General features: G+C 32.5%; 1 protein-coding gene and 1 long non-coding RNA gene across 18 annotated transcripts in view; one reads left to right on the top strand and one right to left on the bottom strand.

Moving 5' to 3' along the window:
- LOC133665803 (uncharacterized) overlaps positions 1–14,755 on the bottom strand; it is a 69,681-nt gene extending 54,926 nt beyond the window's left edge. Inside the window, exon 1 of the long non-coding RNA XR_009829165.1 lies at positions 14,219–14,755. This is a non-coding gene — a long non-coding RNA (uncharacterized LOC133665803). The remainder of the gene's footprint in view (positions 1–14,218) is intronic.
- The window catches only part of LOC107998151 (monocarboxylate transporter 10), a 124,193-nt gene that overhangs the window by 31,415 nt on the left and 74,962 nt on the right, over positions 1–17,816 (top strand). For 9 of the 17 annotated variants that reach the window (XR_009829156.1, XR_009829164.1, XR_009829157.1 and 6 more), the window contains exon 1: positions 14,819–14,992. The exons of 7 other annotated variants lie outside the window; for them this stretch is intronic. The gene's annotated coding sequence lies outside the window, so the exon portion shown is untranslated. Of the gene's footprint in view, positions 1–3,590; positions 3,851–14,818; positions 14,993–17,816 lie in introns of those variants that run through there. One more of the 17 variants, XR_009829154.1, reaches the window with a different exon arrangement.

Below are 17,816 nucleotides of genomic sequence, written 5' to 3'. Positions count from 1 at the left end.
TCCTAGAAAAGAAAAAGCGCCTCAAGTGTCAGTTATAGGAACTAATTGCAAAAAAATGTTAGAAAAGCCTCTAGGTTTGTTTGACACATGGGTTCTTATAACGTATCTCATAATATTTAACTAAAAGATAACCACTAATCGTATTAATATTAAATCACTATTGTGTGGCTTAATATTATATATATATTATGGAAAAATATAACAACTGGAAGAATGTGCAGATTGAATTATGTATCAAAAGAGCTCTTTCTGTAGTTTCGCAGATGAATATTTGTTAATATATGAAATAATTCTTTTCAATAGTAAAATAATTTCTTCGAACATTCCTTTCTTTAGTTCTCTTTATGGGCTACTTGAATGGATTTATTAAAATTACCTCTGGACATAGAGATTGAAATTTGTTCATGATGAAGTCAAATGAATAACGAGTTTCAAAAAGTTTTAAAGAGAACCCTTTTAAAAAAGAACTGACAAGCAGGACACAGAGATATTGGATATTCGGAGGATTTTAGTTAAATGTAATCCAGTAACTCTTGAGAAATTTCTCGACTTAATTCGATGTGTCACGTGCAACTGACGACATGGTAATATTTTCTTTTGGAATTCAACATCATAAAGCATGATGAAATTAATAAAATTCAAGCATTTATAACGATCTAGCGAGTAGAAACATTATAAAAAGCAAATGAAAAAATTTCAACTGAGTCACATAACCTAAATTTAAGTACAAAAATATTTAATAAAAATTGCGAGAAAAGTAATGAAGTAAATTCACGATCATAATAAAATATTTAAAAAAAAAAAAAAAAAAGAAAAATAAAATCCATCAAGATGCGTTAATATTTTTCTGTATCGAAGTATATTCGGAAAAAATGATACGACGTTCACTTCACTCTGGTTTGTTTATAATCGATTATATTGTCAATCATGGCGTTTTAATGTGTCACAGTCGAGCAATGCAATCTCGTTGTCGTGCCACGTTATTAATCACTGATAGGAGTCGCGAAAGGTTAATATTCCATTGGGAGTATTATTACAGAAGTTTCAAGTTACAAATTGTAATAGAAATCTAAAGCCACGGATAGTCAGAAACCTCGAACAGGCTGGTTACGGTTGCCTCGTTCGAGAGATTCTCGAACAAACTTCGATAGTGACGCCTATTAACGATATTGTTACCGATATTCATACATATATCGATAATATAGATTATCGATAAATGTTATTTTTGTAATCGTATTAAAGAGCAATTAACAAAAAATTCTATCAAATTATGTAAACCGATACGCATATTGATTATTTTAAAATGAATAGCTTTCAATAGAAATATAATTACTAAGAAAAATTCGTGTAACACTTTTACTTTATTTATATTGAGGTTATTGTTAATATCGATAACTAATCAATAATCAGTGCCATTAATAGCGTCAATGGTACGTTATGTGTGTATTCGCATTGCACAATGCATCTATGTGAATTGGTCTATGAATCGTATGGTTACGACACTATGCACCAACTATTTTTGCCTCCTTAAAAAATTTATGAAAATGCTTTATATACAAATCGCTTTGTCGTTCATTATACACATATCGCGAACAGAAAAACATCTATAATCAAAATAAAATATTGACTATTGAATTCGACGGTTTTCGATTATATGTTTTCGATCCGCCAAAAATTTATCGCAAAAACAATCGATGCGATTAATTCGATTGGCTACTATATGCTCAAATAAGAAATTAATCCATTAATCAATAAAATTCATTTAAATTTCATTTTATATATATATATATATAAAATGAAATTATATTAATATAATTATAGATGAAAAAATATTATATTTTTCTATATGAAATACGATTCTACAAATCGCATGCGATTTATTTTATATGTCCGAATATATCTTAGAAGCGTAACTCTTAACGACAAAAAAAGAAAAAAAATAGTCACCAAAAATTATCGTAATTTATTTGCAATCATGTAAACGATATTCGTATCGATATTTCCGATTCGTGTTTCATAATAATTAATTACGACAAAAAGTGACTGATATTTCAGGAAGACTAAAAAAAAAAAAAAAAAACGAAAATCGGTGAAAATTTTAGAAGCAAAATCTGGCATAACGGATAAATGGTAACAGATGCCATTTCTCTCGGTTATGCCTTCGGAAATGCGAATGCTTGTGTACGCAGGTATAAATCACAGATGTAGCATACGGCATACACATTACCCGGCTGCTGCTTTATGCATCTTGCTTTATTCAACAGGCAACATTGGGACAGGATAATATCAGGGTGTTACGCGATTCTGATTGAAGTCGATATTCTCTACAAATCATAGTCTTCAGTGGAATAATCTACGTGTAAATATCGAAACCGTTTGTTAAAAAGAGTGACAAGTTAATAGTGATCTCAAATCTAAAATATCAAAAATCTAAATGAGAATGTTAAAATAAAATTACGAAAATATTGCAAAATTAGGTTAAGTTAAAGATAATCGAGAAAATGTTATCATCATAAATTACAATAGATGTGATACAATAGATGCATAAAAGAGTATATTTATTAACCTCACAAACATAAGAAAAAAATTAATCGTTTTACAGACTCAAAACTGAAACATTTGAGATAAATGTAAGAAATGCTTGTCTTTCTTATTTTTGAATATTAAAAATATGCGAAAAGTGAAATTGCAAAAAAGATAATTCAACTGTGATAGATATTGTTTCGATTAAAAGAATATTACGCAATAACGCTAGGAAAATCATATTCTTTTGATTCTTACCTTGATTGTCGAAATCTTACAGTTATTGCAGCATATTATTATTCTGAAGTATTAATTTCGAGTTCATGTTGTAATTCAATGATTCTTGTCTAATTATCACGATTTCACTTAACTATTATTATTGAAATCCGTAGAACGCAGATGAATGGGATAACTAGCACTTACAAAAAAATTTCATAAATTGAAATCACATTTTATATGTCAATTTTTTTAAATAATTAATATTTTTAAAATCATGGCTAATTTAATTTTTTTGAAAAAAGATTTTTCAAGAAAAAAATAATTAAATTTTAAATAAAGTACATTGAATTGTGAATTAATGAGAAAAAAATTGCAACTTGATGCAACAAAATGGAATGTTCGAGAATTATTAATTATGACGTAATATCTAAAAACTAACCACAAAAAGAATTATTTTTATCTTGGAGTTAATTTCTTAATTTGCTTATTCTGTTTGTTAATTATCTTTGTGTTTTTATTTCATAAAACTATACTTCAATGTAAAATACGTTAAAATATTTAACGGATATCATAAAATCAAAATTACTACGTTTAAAAATTCCAGTGGCAGGTCGGGAGCCATGGTAGGCGAATACTGATGAAATACTGCTCTATACAATAAAATAATTAATCATTTTATTTAAGATTAAAATCATATATAAATAAATTTGAATCTATTGATTTAAAAATAGTATTAATATTTAATTTAATTATTTTATAAAAAATTTTACAAAAAATGTCAAATATAAAAGTTATTATAATTTAAATAAAAATATAAAACTGACTATTGACTAGACTAGTTAAATCATAAATTAGTTTATACTGCGCAGTTATGTTGTTCGTATCGTCTTCGATTCATTGTCGATATTTATACAAATTTTTAACTATTTTTCGTAATAAAATAGAGAAAATTGACAATTTGTGTGTAATTATTGATAGTGGCACAAAAGTGTGATAGATTATGGTGTTAGTTATGAAGTTTAAATTAAATTATATCGTAAAAACAAGTCGTGAATTTCGTGACTTTCTGGATTGCTACTACATCGCCATGTTGGAAATTGAATTTCAGGTAAATCTTAATTTAATTTTTTAACTTTTAATTTTTAAATTTTGCAAGACTCGAAAAAAAATATAATATTTATTCGTAATTGTTGGTGGGCATACAAATTTTTATTTTATAATCTATTTTAATTTGATAGTTGAATTTCATTGAAATTTATTTGTCGCTTTTTAATTTTCCAACAAATATTCTATAAATAATTTATAAATTCCAAAAAATATTTTTAATAAATTTTTTCAAATAAATTTTTTAATAATCAATATTTAAATTATAAATAAATATTAGTTTTCAACGTAAAAATTTATTTAACATAAAATAACAGATATATTAAACCGAATAATTAAATTCATAATAAAAATTAATAAATAATAGAATTTTAGAATCAAAATTTGTTTTCATTTTTCAATTTTTATTATTGCTTTAGTATTATTGTTATGCTATTTATATTGCTATTAAGATTAATGTTAAAATTTCGTTAATACTATTTCTTGTTTCATTTCTTTTCCATATTACAATTTTAATATTTCAATATTCTTAGACACAAATATCGCCATGTTACAGATTTATTTAAAATCGATTTATTTAAAATGAATTTCAAAATTACAAGTACTCGATTGCATCAATACGTTCGAAATTCTTGCAAAGCTATAGCCATAAAGTAGAACACTCGAAAAACAAGCATATAGGTCTAGTATCCACTTTCCGTGTATTTCTCCAGGGTTTGCTAGACGAAATTTTTTTTACTATTCCGATACGAATATTCTGTCCGTCTTTTTACGATGTAACACGGTATACTGCCGCATAACCTAGAAGATCTAACTAACCTCAAATGTTGAGCACTCTTGAAAAATCGCTAACTTGGATTAGGTCCATCCTGTATCTACTTTGCATTAATAAAATCTGAATCTTTTTAGAAAAATAGCCCCGATAATCTCGATTTTCAATTTCAAATATATCTTTTAACGTTTTAATTTCGAAGCTGCACGATGCTTCTAAATCCTTCGATCTATTCAACACGCATTTTAACTTCGGATAACGCGATTACATTATCAGACATGATTTTTGCTCTCTTTTTTTTTTTTTTTCAAACATGACCGGTCACGTTCGAACACAAATCAAGGGAAAAAAAGTATAACGGTGTTAAGTTGGTCAATCGATGGGTGAACTCGATTCAATTATGCGTCGCGAATCGTTGATCCGTGGAGGAATTCTTCCTCTCGTTCTCGTGATCGTAACGCGTCCCCTAGAAGGGAAGGGGTTTCCAGTCGATAGAGCAAAGATTTAGGTGAACCAGAACAGCGCCTCTGAAATCGCCGCATAGGTCTTCTTTAAAAGCTTGCACTCGTACGAGAGCCCTGCAAAAAAAAAAGAAAAGGAAAAAAGAGAGAAGGGAGAGGAAAAAAACGCGGAACCCAACCGGAGACAGAGTGTAACGGCATCAGTGGCTGAAAGAGCCCATTACTCCGTTCGTGAAAACGAGGAGCTTTGGGAGCTCTCTCGAACTTGGTTTGAAATTAAGATAAACCCGTTTTAAATGATACTCGGCTTTATAGGAAAGTAACTTCGATGGAAGTTTCTTTGTCCGGGAAAAATAAACCGTTTAAGGATTTCGAGTTTGTGGAATTTCGTATTAAATAACTTTCTATTTTTTGGTAGTTAAATTTATCTTAGACGAGACGAGATGAGTTTAAGACGATTCATGATTGTGCTATTTAATTTAACATTTGAAATCTATCAGAGCTTTGTAGTTATCTTCGAATGATCATTTAAAATCTAGAAGATTTAATTAAACAGATAATTTATTATGTTAGAATGTTATACAATAAGCGATGTAAATATTTCATATAATAAATTAGATTATGAAGAAATTATATAGCATATATATGTATTAGAATTAGATTATGTTGAAACATGTTAGTTAAAATATGCATAAATATAACATTTCAATAATATTATGTTATTATTAATATTCTATAGATCGATGCTTTTCGTTTAATTAGTCTTTGTGAAAGCATGTTACGCATAATTTTTCGTAAAGTGAGTTTAATTTATTTTATTTAATTTTTTAATTTATTTTCGTAACAATTCAATTTATTTTATTCGGATATACATATTTTCTCGTAATATTATAAAAAATTAAAAATGTAGAAAAAGCATTACATCGAATTCTTAATTAAATATTAACTGAATCAATTAATTCAATATTAAATATTTGAACTATATCTTTAAATTAATTTGCTCAATGTAAAACAACTCTCTATCCCCGAGTTTACAATTTTATTTTCAATTTTAATTGAAACTCGTCAAACCAAATTGAAATATTCAAAGGAAACAATATTAAAATTACGATTTTATTTCCTTTCACAAATATGCAAACCTGTTTGGTCTTTGGTCCGATACTACATTAAATAATTCCAATTTCCGGGTTAAATACCGAAACCGATTTTTGGGGCAAAAACGCGTAAATGTATCCACGGACACAAATCTCTATTTCCCCATTGATCTGCAGCTGATCAAATACACGATCAATCGGAAGCTCGGCTAAGTACCAAAAGCCGTCGAAATGAGTTGATTGCCGTATTGCAAACGATTCTGCTCCAAATCTACGTATCGATTAACATCGGATCGACAATCATCGAGTATTTACGCGTGCAAATTATAGCCGGATGTAATCGGCTCGATTAATTCTTTCCAATTTAATGGCACGCTCCAGATTTTGTTACACGGAATTTTCTCTTTTCTTTTCTTTTTCATAATTCGAAATCCCCAAACAGGAGAAAATTAGAAATTTTAATCTACTCGAGGAATATTCTAAGGAATTCCTTTCGAAGATAAAGTTGTTGTTCCTTCGATTATTCTCTTAGAACATTGAAATTTAGATAATTTCCGATTTCTTAAGAAACAAATGTCAAGAAAAAATTGATCCATTATTTTATTAAAAGTCTTGGTTCCAAATATAACTAAATATATTCTTAAAGAAGCAAGATTAGGAATTTATCACAATTTTCCTTTATGTACACGTTCGAACACGAAATCCAAGTCAAAACACAGATTATTCCATTACATCTATTTTTTTTCTTCGACTTAATCCACATTAATCCACATCTGAGACCAATTATATTTTCCATCCCTTTCCCTATTTCTCCGTAAAATTTCTACTCATTCTCCATTAAGAGGCGCGTTTCCGGCTAATCTTTTATTACATCGGGAGAGACGCTCGATCGTGCGAAAGGGGATTATATTAAACACGTGGATAAAAGTGTGATCAACGAGATAGGTGTTCGATTGTAGCGTGTACGAGCGTAGCGGATTACGAGCGGAGGGTGTAGCCTCGCGAATTCCCGCGTGTTTACGAAACGTTCGATCCGCTCATCCGCAAACAAGATGCAGATCGTGGCGTTGTGAACGAGCCTCCCCTCCCTTCCTGTCCTCCCTTAATGCCCCTCGATTCACTTGATTGCCGCCGCCCGGACTCGAGAGGACGCACCTCAGGAAGCTGATGGCCCTGTGTCGCGCGCTCCACAGACACTGCACTGCGACGAAGGCAAATACTGCCGGGTTTCCGTCACACCATGTCTCGATATATAGGCGAAACTTGAATGTTTTCAGATTGATTTTGATTAGTGTACCAAAGTGGAGGAAAGGGTCAACGGGTGATTTTGTTGGAAGGATCGGATGTTTGTTTGTTTGTTTTTGTTTTAGGGAATTTGTTATAAGAGAAGCGACGATAGTCTTGTTAAAATTTCAAGGGAGGTTCGTTATTTCGATGTAACGATTGGACTGGAGATTTTACCGGATTCTATTGATGATTATATTGGAGAGGGAGAGAATTCAACTTTTAATTAGACCTTATTAATATCAGTATATTGATATTGTAGTAAGAACTCTTTACAAATTTTTTACGATAACGACAAAAGCTTTAAAAAATCCTGTGTAAACTGAATTAATTAATTAAGAGAGTACAATACATATAAAATATTTTAATTTCGTCGATGAAAAAACAATCTCGATTCATCGCACAAAATTGAAAATCCAAGATAAATTCTCATTTTTATATATATCATTCTTGGCATTTCAAAATGTATATATATATATTTTAACGATATCTGTTTCCAATAAATTACAACAATCTTAATGCCTGTACAGCATCGCGATTTTATCGCCACAGATATTATCAATCCTCGAAAGCTTTCGAGATAAATTTCGCCTGCACGAAATCCATCCGGCGAGGGCAAAAACCGTATCGTTTCGCGCAACAGTTCTCTTGTTCGCAGTTTCCGTTCCATTCCAACCGCGTCCGGCGAGATTTGAACGTAACGAGGAGTCAGACGGGCCATTAGGTCGGCGTCGCGGCCGACGACGTCCCCGGAAATTGGTTGTTTCGATTCGAGTGTGGGACGCGGCAAGAACATTGGACTCTCGTTCGTTCGTCCTTTTTTTTTGTCGACGTCACCGATCGTCGAGGAATCGTTGGATGGCCGCCGAAGGAAACGATACTGACGACCGTCAATGTGGCTATGATTCGATTGTCCGGCATTCTTGAGTTTCCTTCGAAGTTTTTAATGCGAGACAAAAGAATGTGTGTATTTGAAAAAGTATTCGAGTTGGTGGATGATTTATTTTGGTATTTTTGGCTTTATTATTTATAGGAATATTTATTTTTGGTATTTTTAATATCTTGTCTTGGAAAAAGAAAGATAGATTTTTGCAATAGTTTTTGAAGAGGTTTTATCGGAATTTTGATGATCAATTTAACAGTAGATTAGGATTCTTTTTTTTTTAAATCCTTCAATTCTTTTTGTTATATTTTTAATGGTTTAATCGTGGTTGGAGTCAGATTCTTTAACTTTGTTTGTGTATGTACATTTTTACGAATATAAATTTTATCAAAAAGTTATGTAACAATAGAATTAAATGTGAAGCTGAGATTTATTAATTCGAACAGTTTTTTTCGTTCTTTCAATTTCAACGGGAAGATTAAATATTTTTCTCATTAACCGTTGGAGGAAGCCCACGAAATAACAAATTAAAGGATGCATTTAATCCTGACAAGGCTTCGTCTTCATCCTCTTTCCTCCAACCAGAACAGCGATGAAACGAAGGATACTAATTCTAGATAGGAATAGCCTCACGAAACGTTTCGTATACTATAATTATAATCGAGAACGGTTTACACCATTGCAATCTTCGACTCGAAGCACGAAGAGAAAGCTATTAACGTCAAGATAGATAGATATAATTCATCCAAATAAATCCAAATAAACTCTCTAAAATATATAATAAATTTGAAATTTGTGAAATTATATATTTTTAAAGAAATGAAATCAAATATACTTTTTAACATTATCGAATTTTTTTCATATAAAAAAATCTCTCATATATTATATGATATATAATATTTTCATTATTCATATATCTTTATATATTTAATTAAATATATTCCTTTTCAATTTGTAATTTAATAAGCTACATTTTTCCATTAAATTTCCATTAAATTCGTATATCATTGCTTCATATTCTATTTTCTATCAAATTCAAACTCCAAGTAAATCCACTAATCTAATAATAACTCTTGCCTTTAACGAACACTTATAATTAATATTCAAATCGAAGCTCCATCACAAAAACATTTTTATCCTTCCATTCAAACCTCGATCAATCGGCAATAAAAAAATGGACGAAATCTCTTCATCAACTACAAATTCCAAAGAAACCTAACATCAAATCTTAAACAAACAAACTCGCAATTAATAACCAAAATTCCAATCACTGGATTCTTTCATTCAAAATCTTAATCACGACGAATCTCACCAAAACACGACAATTTCCATGATTCCGAATTTTCTCTCGATACGCATAGAAAAAAAGAAAAAAGAAACCAAAATCATTTTCTTCGTGCGCCAATCGCAGAAACGAACATATTGGCGAGCATTATCATTGTCGTTGGGCTGTCGTCGAGCGATAACGAGCCCCATGGAACAATGCCTCCTGTGCCCCAAACCTCGACGAATTTCGTTAATCCACGGCGTTTGACGTTCAAGATATCGTGATTGACCCGGCAGTTTACCAGCTAATTAGCGATTTTCGGGAGGGCGAGGGCGAGTCGCAACTGGATGCGCATTTACGTGCATGTTCCAATTAATCGGTGGTCCGGCACAAGGTTAATTGGCCGATGATCGATGGACGAATCGAAAACAAGTCAAGAACAAACAGAATCGAGAATCGAGAATCGAGAAAAATTCGTAGACCGATGGAAATTGATTCCGTTGGTTGCTGTTTGGAAACGTGTTTCATTGTTGTTTACTTATGTTTAACGCTTTGCTTTGTTACATCGATGTATTTTCGCCTCGATTCTCTTTAGATTTTGTTATTTCGTCGAGTATGGAATATGATATGTTTTGATTGAAAAGTTTTTCGTTTCTTTCGGGATGAAAAATCGGTTGAAAAACGAATTTAATTGGAATTTAATTGTTCTTGATATACCCTTGTAATTTTTAAAATAAATTTTAAATTTAAACGACGGATAAACGAAGGAAAAGATGTGAAAGGAATTTCAGAATTTAGATTTCAAGTTGTTCGAAAATTTGCAAGATTTTTCTTATTTTCCTTATGATAGGAATATTCGTGAAGTTGAATGTGAAACGTACTTGTTATTGACATTTATTTTTAAAGTAGATTCTAAATTTGAAATAAGAAAATGAAGAAAATCTCGGGATTAGGAGAACCAGAAATATAAAATAAAAAATTTAAAATAAAAAAGTATAAGAACTTACCAATACTGATAACCATTTCATCCGGAAATGGTCGGTCCAAAGCTCCGTTTCGGAAGTCTTTAAAATACAGTACGCCTGATCTAGTAACTTAAAACGTATTAGATTTTCAAGGACTTAAAATTCAATTTCTCTCAGGATTCTCAAAGCATTGGAAATTCGGATTAAACCTCTCCAGACTCTAGAGCTCGAATTGAATTAAAATTCGATTTCTGGAGATTTAGAATCTACGATATCGGAATTCCAAATACGATTTACCTATTTTACTACTACTATCCACCCATCGATCATGTCCCATTTCTACCATCCTCCCCTTTCGTGAACAACTCAGATTCAACAATTCCGAACAACAGGGACGCAAACACGATAAAACGGTCTTCCAAGCGACGAAACGCTTTCCGAATACAACTTCATCACTCTGGTTAACTCGATATCAATTTCCGGTTTTATCGATATCTTCGAAATGGATCGGGACTGGCCGCTTAATTCGAGCGACAAAACTATCTATTTTCACATTTACTATTTTCCTACAAATTCTTCCTATTATTCCAACATTTTTCCATGTCCTCTTCATTTATAATATTCGTGCGTTTTGTATCTACGTACGAAGAATTGGAATTTATGTTATTTTTAATTACACACGAGTACAAAAATAAATTACGAGTTTAAATAAAATTATACGAGTTATATTATTATTTGATCATTTGCTTCTTATTTTACATAAATTAAATCGATAAATTCACATAAATTTTGATTTCTAATTTCATTAACTTGTAATTTAATTTGCTTGTCATGCGCTCTAATAAAATTCAAAAATACTATAAAATATTCGAATATTTATAAATTATATCGTCAATTTTTTACTTTCCAAAAGATATTCGCTATATGCCCCTATATTTTTTTACTCATGAAATCTGCTGCGAGCTCGTATTTCGAATCATCATCCATTTCGGATTTTTTACTCCTCATCCACGCCTTAATCGTTTTCGTATTTCAATTTGTTACCACGGCCGCGCATAATTTTCAATAATTTTCACCGCGGCGGGAAATCACGATCGATCCTTTTGCTGTATTCCATCGAAATAACAACGGTGTTAATTAATAAATAAACGCTTGATTGCAAAGTGAATCCATTGTAATTAAAACCGAGATAGATCCGACGATTTTCTCATGTGCCTCTCCCTCATCCTTCCCTCGCCTTGGAAAACTATCAAACACGTATCAACAATCGACTCTACACCAATTTTATTTGTCTATGTTTCTTTCTCGTTTTTTCTTTCTTTCTTTCGCTCTTTCATCCAGATATTGTTATCCACGAGTAACCGATTCTCCGTTTTAATTAATTTTATTTGCCTAGATTTCTTTTTTTCTTTGTGCGTGTTTGTGTTTTCTCCTCTTTCCGTTCGTTATTTTTTCATTAAAATATTATTATTAATAACGCAAACTCCACGAAAGGAGACATATTACGCAAAAACAAACTGTAATTACTCGATGTTCTCGATATAAATCGATAACAAAAAACAGAAGGTTTGTTTGTTGCTCACTGTTACATATTATTTATCTTTTGCTCGCTGATTGAAATCTTCGTTTTCAACGTCGTGCTGGACAAATTGTCACGCGTAAATAATCCGTGTAATGACGATGATAGCGTTGATGTGCGCGCTTCCTTCTTTCTCATGGGAATTGGAATAGATATTCATCGAAAGCATTATATTATCGAATGTTTTACCAATGATTATAAATAAATTTCTGTGTTTAAAATTTTTCAAATTTTTCTAAGAATCCAAAGAATACAATCTTCGGTCGTTAAGTTCACCTCCGTTTTCACAAGTTTAATAGAAATCGTTTCGACCTTATTTCTTTTTATCCCTCATCTTCTCCCTCTTGCAAACTTCTCCTTTTACTTTCGATCTCTCGCCAATTATACGTGTCTCGAACTTCTAATTTCTGGTCGTAGCAACTCTCTTACTCGCTTGGCCGATCAATTGGCCGGCCAAGAAGTTCCAAAGACTCGGAAAACTTGAGAGGTTTGAGCAATTGGGACGTGATGCGCGACGATCAGCGCATTATCGAATTAATTCGACCTCGTCGATCTCTTTTGTCGATGGTTACTGTTTCTCCTCTCTCTAAACGGAAAAGATTTTATTTTCCCCCAAAATCGCGAAAAATTCGTCGAAGAATTGTTTAAATCTTTGGTCAAATCCAATGTGACGATATCGATAATTATCGGATTTTTGCGAAATTAAAACTCGAAAGAGAGACAAAAAAGAAAGAATATATGATAAAACGAATTATAAAAAAATTCCATATTTCCCTTCACCCGCTCTCTAAAATTTCAATTTGAAATTTTAAACACGATAAAACGTTACACTTATTAATTAGCCTGTATCGAGAGGTATATACTTTTATGCACGAATGAATTGATAAAACATCACATGGACGAGTAAAATATCCATTTTCGAATTCTTTTTCACCAATGAAACGTAATCGAACGTTCATATTTATAATTTCAAAAAAAAAAAAAAAAAAAGAAAAAAAGAAATCAGAAACATCGTTCATTTTAACGACGTATCATATATTGATATATGAGCATGGAAATTAATGCATCGATGAGTTTCATCCTGGATATAATTCGTTATAATTACACGAGTATTATTCGCACGAAATTGTCTGGCAAAATGCTCTCGAGCTATCAAGCTTATATACCGAGTTCTTTGATCGAGCGCCTATTAACTCTTCCAATTTGCAACAATAAAAACGGATATTGTTCGCTCGATTCATCTCGAAGCGGAATTTTACAGATCTATCATCGCTCATCACCGAGATACTACTTGAAATTCCATCATTTATCACAGAGTATCAATCTTTATTCGATTAAATTTTAATAGCTGCCACTTTTTCGCATCGTTACGAAATGTAAACTGCATTTATTATCGTTAAAGATATAAACTGCCGCGTTCCATCCCGTAGCGCGAGTTTAATGATAAATTATTATAACTTTGTTACACGAAAAATCGATATTTTATTCCTTTTAATATCTCCAACTGTTCCCTCGAATTTTGATTAATTTCAAATGGATACGAGAAGAAATTCGAAAGGAAAAGCATACGAAATGATTTACTTGTGACGATTTTCAAGCTTTTGAAATCTTGATTAATATTTCGAAGAATCAGATCGTGAAATGGAAACGACAATTTCCATAAATTTACAAATTCATTTTGAATTTGAGATACTATCCCGATTGAAGTCGAAATTGTTAATCCATCTGTTCACAAAGAGCCGAGCGTCAAACGTGTTCGTGATAGACAAATATACGAGACAGAAATTTTTTATTGGAAACGAAAGAGAAGTACAAAGATGAAAATTGTGAATATTCTTGCCTTTTCATGCATAAACATTCTTCTACAATCGTGTTTGAACGTACAATTTATTGTGCATCATGTTTCATTAAATTAAATTAACAATGTCGTTTCTTGGATGTAAATTTTACATTTACAAATTTGAAAATAAATTATCCACGAATAAAATTCATTTATTTCTAGATATTTTTTTTATTCCATCCGTGGAGATAATTGATAATATAAAAATAATGGACAAAATAACTGACCTTTTGTTTCTCTTCTCGTAACGATTTTAAACGATGATACTTCCTCCGTTGGAAACCAATTCGATTCTGATAAGCCTCTTCCAACCAACGTCCAACTGTCTGCAGCATCTTGGCCTCGTCTCTTTCGCTCGAAAAAACAGATGGCGATCTTATCAATTTTCTCGATATCGAACGATGTATTGGATGCTCTTGAAACCAATTGTCCGATTTTAGGTTGAACGACGTTTTGTCAAATTGATGGGTTTGCTTCTTGATGCACGAAAAAAAAAAAAAAAAAATATCGAAAAAATATCGAGAGAAAATATAAAATCGAATATTCTATAATTTCGTTCGAATAAAAAATAATTGTGTTTTTTTTAAATTTGGTTCGAATTTTATAATCGCAAATTTTATAATCGAATTTTATAATTTTCACAATCGTCGAACGAAGCACGATACGACGCGTGACACGATATATCTCGAAATGACAACAAAATATTCTGCGACGTAATGTCGTACGTATTTATATATCGACGCCGAGAACGAGATAAGCCTTTGTTTATAAAAGGAACGTCCTATTAATACTGTTCTTATTTACTTCGATGAATTTACATTCAGTCTCGCAAATTATCTCGACCGTGACGGTACGGTATCGTGTCGCGGAGTATCTCGTCTCGTGGCGTGTTCACAAATTACGTCGCGTGGAATATGTCGTCCGTGGAGTGCACGTATTGCATCGTATAACCCGTATACACCTCTCGTGGTTAATTAAGAAAGCCTTCGAATTTTTATCACGTGAGTATCGAATTCCAAGACGTAATATGAACTGCGAATCAAAATTTGGGAGCAAAAATTGGCAAAACGCGAAAGGTATTCGAAGAGAAAATAACCTATTCGTTTCGAAGTTATGAAAAAGTTTTACTGCTCGGTTTTACGATGTAAAAAAAAAAAAGAAGAAGAAAGAAGGGTGAATTTTTCTGAAAGGTTGAGAAAGCTATTCTGAAATGTGGTAACAAGGTTTAGTAAAGTAGAATAATTTATTCGTTCATAAAGAGGGACTGAAAGTAGGGGCATAAAACTCGTGATTATCCTTCGCTCTTTCATCAGGGTCGATATCGCGATTCGCGTTTTATTTTTGTTCGGCAAATTCCTTTCCTTTTTATCGATTCCATTTACCGGGTTTCTCGGAGAATGGAGATGGAGATTTGTAAGGGAGACAGGCTATGTAGGCTGCAATAATTTACTTACGTGTCATGCTAACTCGATGTCGCGCGATTAATGAGACATACGCGCGCTGAGATTGTAATTAACGATGTTATATACGAGTGCCTTATACGATTTTGAGAGACTCGGGTTTCCAGCCTTTGAGACCTCGTTTAATGTATTCCCTAATGCATTCGATCTTTCGAATCTGTTCGCGAAACGAATTAAAAATCGAATCGTAAATTTTTCGATAATCTCTTTTACGATTTTACGTTTTTCCTTTGTTGGTAATTTTCTTTTTCTCGTTAGAAAAATCAAGGTGTAGTTAAGTCGAAAGTTAATATCCATCGTATTTGTTTATCCTTTATTTCTTCAAAAGTGCGATAAATCTTCTTTCCAATTTTCTCAATAATGTTTCGTCTATCTTTCGACAAGATTCGTTCGAAGTTACTACTTTAAAACTACTTTAACTCGAGCAGCAAAACTTCGACGCAATTAATATCCCAATCACCTTGTTCAACAATTTTTCACCTACTTGAAGACATCCCATCTACTAAGTTATTATCTACTAAAACTTTCAAACGCAAACAATATATCCCAATCACCTCGTTTAATAATCGTTCGACCATTCCTCGACTTTAAAATATCGTATAACACAGCTCAAAATGCCGAACAATCAAACTTCGATGTAATTAATATTTTACGCAATAAATCGTGGAACAACGCATCGACCGACCAATTAGAATAGAAAGCGAAAATGAAAGAAGAAACGAGGTTGGAAACAGGCGTTCAACCTTTAAATGAATGTGGGAAAAAATCAAGTCACGAGGTAGAAAAACACACCATAAGGTCTTGGCGACACGGGTTCGAACAATGGTATGTTATCGATTTCCATCCCCTCGCTCGGACGAAGAGAGAGCAAGAGAGAGAGACAATCCCTTTCCACGCAAGCTTCCTCGCTTCCTCCCCGCGCAACAGTGGCGTTGAAAGCGCGGAACATCGTGACGAGAACCGGTTTTCATTGCGACATCGACGCGTTTCGAAACAGGGAGGACGGATATGTGTCGGGCAAATGGTCGCACGCGCGGCATTCGCGACTAATCGCTGCGAAACTTGCACGCTCGTCCACGATTCGCTGAAATTTTCGAAATTTCCTGTTAGACCACCGGTCTGCTCTCGTTGCTCTGCGGCCAAATCACGGTTTGGAATGTTGTTGGAAATGGGCGGGATGATTTTCAACAATAATTGAATTCTTTAAGCGGGGCGATTTATCTTTAAGGGTGAAATTTTTCGTTTTTTAACATTTTGCAAAAGTTGGTCAGAAGACGTTGTTCTGCGATTATGGCGTGGAATGGGAAAAGGAAATCGATTGTTAATCGAAGTTGATGGGAATATTTTAATTAGTCGATCAGAATTTTTAGAATTCTTTGGAAATTTTTCGTTGTCGAAACTGATTGCTCAGAGTGGATTGAGTTTTCTTTTTATCGTGAAATTTTATCATAGTGGCATTTTATTAGGTTCGTTGTTGAAATGTATCTTGGAGGGGGAAGAAGGTGGATAGATTTTATTCGAGGTAGATATTCGAGGTTTGTCAACTGTTTTGAAAAATAGAAGAGCTAGAATTGGAGTATTACGGACAAAGGATAATAAAATTAATTAGGAAATTAAAGATCTACTTTAAAAAAAAAAAATCCAACAAAAGATTTATTCACGGAGAAACTTTTACTCGTTGTCGATATTGAATGAATAAATTAATAGGATGGTTCTTTTGTGCTTATCCTCACCAATACAAATACGCAGTTAATATATTTCAAAATAACGAGAAGTTGAGCTATTGTGCCAGTGCCCATTGTATCGAGGAATCAATTTAAAAGTTTCAATGCATTATCCAAGTCACGTCTCCGGTAAAATTACCTTCCTTTGCTTTTAACAAATAACCAGCCCATCTAAATCACCCTTGGTAAGTTGAGCGGCTACTTGGCGAGCGAACTTTCCTCTAATATCGCAAAGTACCTCCATAACACCGCTACAACTTGGAACAGTTCATCATTTCGCCCAACCTTCTAACCAACCTCTGCGCTAAATCATTGGAGGGGGATCGTGGCGCAATTTGAACAATTTTTCTCGTGAAAGATGATCTGATTCACGATATATAACCCTGTGCTTAAATCTTTCCGTTGCAAATATTTATCCATCGCGAACACAGCTTTATTAACCGGTATTTATCGACTTTTGTCGAAATGTCGGGAATGAAGTTAAAATCGAAATCGAATTTCGCGATAAATACATCGTTAAATCATCGATGTTACGTACGAAGTTGCCTTGGATTCTGTGATACACGTCGGATCGATGAATCGATCGTCGATTATAATATCTTTCTTCGCGTAAATTTTGGTGATATAACGGTGTGATAAAA

Source organism: Apis cerana, linkage group LG3 (assembly GCF_029169275.1).
Source record: "Apis cerana isolate GH-2021 linkage group LG3, AcerK_1.0, whole genome shotgun sequence".
NCBI classification, from domain to species: domain Eukaryota; kingdom Metazoa; phylum Arthropoda; class Insecta; order Hymenoptera; family Apidae; genus Apis; species Apis cerana.
This window is presented reverse-complemented; position numbering and strand designations above follow the sequence as displayed.